The sequence below is a fragment of the Schistocerca nitens genome, chromosome 7 (assembly GCF_023898315.1).
Source record: "Schistocerca nitens isolate TAMUIC-IGC-003100 chromosome 7, iqSchNite1.1, whole genome shotgun sequence".
Classification (NCBI taxonomy): domain Eukaryota; kingdom Metazoa; phylum Arthropoda; class Insecta; order Orthoptera; family Acrididae; genus Schistocerca; species Schistocerca nitens.
This window is the reverse complement of record NC_064620.1, coordinates 305,984,046-305,989,045: the sequence shown is the minus strand read 5'-3', so window position 1 is coordinate 305,989,045 and position 5,000 is coordinate 305,984,046. Positions and strand designations below refer to the sequence as shown.

Below are 5,000 nucleotides of genomic sequence, written 5' to 3'. Positions count from 1 at the left end.
CGGGCCTCGGTTCGCGTCTGTTGGGCAGAGCCCCGGTGTCCTGGCTGGCTGCTCGGCGGTATATCTGGAGGAGTCGATTCGCCCCTTTGGGCGCTCGGGCTCCCGGCAAGCGCGCGCGGTTCTTCCCGGATGACGGACCTACCTGGCCCGGCCCCGGACCCGCGCCGCTGTTGGCTCGGGATGCTCTCGGGCGGAATAATCGCTCCCGTCAGCGGCGCTTCAGCTTTGGACAATTTCACGACCCGTCTTGAAACACGGACCAAGGAGTCTAACATGTGCGCGAGTCATTGGGCTGTACGAAACCTAAAGGCGTAATGAAAGTGAAGGTCTCGCCTTGCGCGGGCCGAGGGAGGATGGGGCTTCCCCGCCCTTCACGGGGCGGCGGCCTCCGCACTCCCGGGGCGTCTCGTCCTCATTGCGAGGTGAGGCGCACCTAGAGCGTACACGTTGGGACCCGAAAGATGGTGAACTATGCCTGGCCAGGACGAAGTCAGGGGAAACCCTGATGGAGGTCCGTAGCGATTCTGACGTGCAAATCGATCGTCGGAGCTGGGTATAGGGGCGAAAGACTAATCGAACCATCTAGTAGCTGGTTCCCTCCGAAGTTTCCCTCAGGATAGCTGGTGCTCGTACGAGTCTCATCCGGTAAAGCGAATGATTAGAGGCCTTGGGGCCGAAACGACCTCAACCTATTCTCAAACTTTAAATGGGTGAGATCTCCGGCTTGCTTGATATGCTGAAGCCGCGAGCAAACGACTCGGATCGGAGTGCCAAGTGGGCCACTTTTGGTAAGCAGAACTGGCGCTGTGGGATGAACCAAACGCCGAGTTAAGGCGCCCGAATCGACGCTCATGGGAAACCATGAAAGGCGTTGGTTGCTTAAGACAGCAGGACGGTGGCCATGGAAGTCGGAATCCGCTAAGGAGTGTGTAACAACTCACCTGCCGAAGCAACTAGCCCTGAAAATGGATGGCGCTGAAGCGTCGTGCCTATACTCGGCCGTCAGTCCGGCAGTCACGGCCGGTCCTTGCGGCCGGCCGCGAAGCCCTGACGAGTAGGAGGGTCGCGGCGGTGGGCGCAGAAGGGTCTGGGCGTGAGCCTGCCTGGAGCCGCCGTCGGTGCAGATCTTGGTGGTAGTAGCAAATACTCCAGCGAGGCCCTGGAGGGCTGACGCGGAGAAGGGTTTCGTGTGAACAGCCGTTGCACACGAGTCAGTCGATCCTAAGCCCTAGGAGAAATCCGATGTTGATGGGGGCCGTCATAGCCTGATGCACTTTGTGCTGGCCCCCGTTGGGCGAAAGGGAATCCGGTTCCTATTCCGGAACCCGGCAGCGGAACCGATACAAGTCGGGCCCCTCTTTTAGAGATGCTCGTCGGGGTAACCCAAAAGGACCCGGAGACGCCGTCGGGAGATCGGGGAAGAGTTTTCTTTTCTGCATGAGCGTTCGAGTTCCCTGGAATCCTCTAGCAGGGAGATAGGGTTTGGAACGCGAAGAGCACCGCAGTTGCGGCGGTGTCCCGATCTTCCCCTCGGACCTTGAAAATCCGGGAGAGGGCCACGTGGAGGTGTCGCGCCGGTTCGTACCCATATCCGCAGCAGGTCTCCAAGGTGAAGAGCCTCTAGTCGATAGAATAATGTAGGTAAGGGAAGTCGGCAAATTGGATCCGTAACTTCGGGATAAGGATTGGCTCTGAGGATCGGGGCGTGTCGGGCTTGGTCGGGAAGTGGGTCAGCGCTAACGTGCCGGGCCTGGGCGAGGTGAGTGCCGTAGGGGTGCCGGTAAGTGCGGGCGTTTAGCGTGGGTGTGGTCTGCTCTCGCCGTTGGTCGGCCTCGTGCTGGCCGGCGGTGCAGGATGCGCGCGCCTGTGCGGCGTTCGCGCCCCGGTTCTTCAACCTGCGTGCAGGATCCGAGCTCGGTCCCGTGCCTTGGCCTCCCACGGATCTTCCTTGCTGCGAGGCCGCGTCCGCCTTAGCGTGCTCCTCCGGGGGCGCGCGGGTGCGCGGATTCTCTTCGGCCGCCATTCAACGATCAACTCAGAACTGGCACGGACTGGGGGAATCCGACTGTCTAATTAAAACAAAGCATTGCGATGGCCCTAGCGGGTGTTGACGCAATGTGATTTCTGCCCAGTGCTCTGAATGTCAACGTGAAGAAATTCAAGCAAGCGCGGGTAAACGGCGGGAGTAACTATGACTCTCTTAATGCTCACATGATGCGTCATATACGGACCCTCTCTATCCACTCCTCAGCATCCTAGCGATGTCGAGTGGATGATGGTTCGCTTAGCCTCTCGGTGGGAAATCCTAGCTCTGGCCTTCTCGTGGCAGGAGTCGTGAGAGGTTCTTAGGAAGATTGTGCCTCGGTATAGCTCTTCCAAAGTTCCTCGACAGACAGAGCGGGGTGAATGTTTCGGGGCTTGGGGGTTGCCGCCCCCCCTGCCCCTGTTTCAGCTGGCCCCAACATAAAGAAGAGAGCAGGTAGCGGTACTCCCACAGGAGACGCCGCGCCAGTTGTTGGGTCACCATCCGACGCCGCCAGTTCGGGTCGAGCCGCAGTGTCTGCCGTCACATGTCCCGAGTGCCACCGGACCTTCACCACGAAGACTGGTCTTGGAGTACATCGTCGCCGTGCCCATCCTGTCGCAGCCAACGCAGAGGTGACCACTGAGAGGGTGAAGGCCAGGTGGTCTAGTGTAGAGCTGCTACGCCTGGCCCACTCTGAGGCAGCACTTACACTCAAGGGCACCCGGTTCCTAAACCAAGAACTTGTAAAGGCGTTCCCGAACCGTTCTCTTGAGTCCATTAAAGGACAGCGTCGTGGAACTGCCTATAGGAACCAGGTCGCCGAGTTTGTTGCTGCCCTCTCTGCTGTTGGGGTGGGGAAACCTCCATCAGTTGCAGCTGTGGAGCCTGCCGGTTCCTGTGCAGCACCCCCCTCCCCGTCTGCAGCTGTCAATACTGTCGACCAGGCTATCTGGTCGGCTCTGGCAGCCCTCCCGTCGTCTGGGCCTAAGTACAGAGCAGTCGATGACATCCTGGCGCTTGGGCCACCTACATCGGCCTCTGTCATAATGGGCATGCTGTCGGCTGCCCTTGACGCCATCGGCAGCAGGGAGCCATCGCTAAGTCCTGTTGCCTCCCGCCGGATGTCAGAGCCACGAGGGACGAAGCGGGCCCTGCGGAGGAGGGAATACGCCCTCTGTCAGCGGGCCTTCTCAAAGAGCGCTGCTCGCTGCATCAGCGGCCTTCTGGATGGAACGCTCCTTCACCCACCAGCCCCTATTCCTGGGTTGGTGGAGTTTTGGAAGGATCTTTTCACCCGGCGACCATCTGGCCGGGTGGACCGTCTGGAAGGTCGGTTGTTGCCTTCCTCCATCGAGGTTCCCTTCGAACAGCTGTGGGCGCCTATTACGATGGAGGAAGTTGCTTCAGCGCTCCCCCCTCGTCGCTCTGCTGCAGGCCCAGACCGACTGACACCGGCCCAGATTCGCCGTTTACCCCGTGAGGTCCTCCTAAAAATCCTTAACCTCTTCCTCTTGACCCGTCGCCTCCCTTCCCGACTTCTCCTAGCCTGTACATCCCTGTTGCCCAAGAAGGCCGCCCCAGCATCCCCCGCTGACTTCCGTCCGATCACGGTTTGCTCAGTCCTCGCTAGGGTCTTCCATAAGATCCTGGCGGGCCGTCTGATGCGGACCTGTGTGCTGGACGGGCGTCAGCGGGCTTTCCTTCCTCAGGATGGGATGCTGCACAATAGGTTCTTGTTGGACTTGGCGATGACTCAGGCCAGGGCGAACTGTCGCTCCCTCTATGTTGCGTCCCTGGATGTGACCAAGGCATTCGACTCTCTAGACCATGGTGCCCTGAGGCCCGCCCTGAGGGCACATGGTCTGCCTGACGAGTTCATTGGATACATCCTGGGATGCTATGAGGATGGGGTGACGATGATCTCTGGTTCTGGGATGTCGCTGGGTCCAGTGCGGCCTTCAAGGGGTGTCAGGCAGGGTGACCCACTGTCTCCTATCCTCTTTAACCTTTCCCTAGACCTCATGCTTGCTCGCCTCCCAGACTACATTGGTGCCAATGTGATGGGACGACGTCTCAACGCTGCTGCTTTCGCTGATGACCTCCTGCTGTTCGCCGAGACTCCAGGAGGGCTCCAGGACCTGATTGATGCAGCAACATCTGCCCTTGGGGACCTCGGTCTCCAAGTCAACCCCGGAAAGTGCTTCACTCTCGCACTCACGGCGTCTGGCCGTGAGAAGAAGATAAAGGTCGATGACACCGCGACCTTCAGGGCTGGATATACCATTCTCCCAGCCCTCGCGATCGAGAGCACTTTCCGGTATCTTGGCCTGGAGTTCTCCACGAGCGGACGTAGCCTCTTTCATCCGAGGCGGGAGGTCGAGCGACAGCTGACCGTCCTGTCCAAGGCACCACTAAAACCACAACAGCGTTTGCATGCCCTCAGAACCGTCGTCTTGCCAGGAATACACCATGGCTTGGCCCTTTCGAGGACCCGCCTAGGAGCCCTGTCAGCAATGGACACCACCATCCGCGCAGCCATTAGATCTTGGCTGTGCCTGCCAGCGGACGTCCCTGTTGGTTACTTCCATGCCCCTGTGTCATCTGGGGGGCTGGGAGTGCCATCAGCGCGCTGGCTCGGGCCTCTTCTGCGGCGGAACCGGCTCGCAAAGATGCGGGCATTGGGTGTCCTATCTGACGGGACAGCAGACGACGTTCTGGGGCGTGAGATTGGGAGGCTTGAGCAGCAATTGCGGGGTAACAACACGGTCATACGTACGACGAACCAAATGGGCCGGATGTGGGCTGAACGGCTGCATCTGTCGGTGGACGGCGCCGCCCTCAAGAAGTCTGCCCGAACACCAGGGCAGCACAGCTGGGTCGACAATCTTCGACCAGCGATCACAGGCCGCGACTTCATCTCCTGCATCCGCACTAGGATTAATGCCCTTCCAACCCGGGCACGGTTGCAGCGAGG

The 5,000-nt window shown here is 59.9% G+C and overlaps 1 pseudogene; it reads left to right on the top strand.

Annotated features, from left to right (window-relative positions):
- LOC126197800 (large subunit ribosomal RNA) overlaps positions 1–5,000 on the top strand; it is a 7,764-nt pseudogene that overhangs the window by 679 nt on the left and 2,085 nt on the right.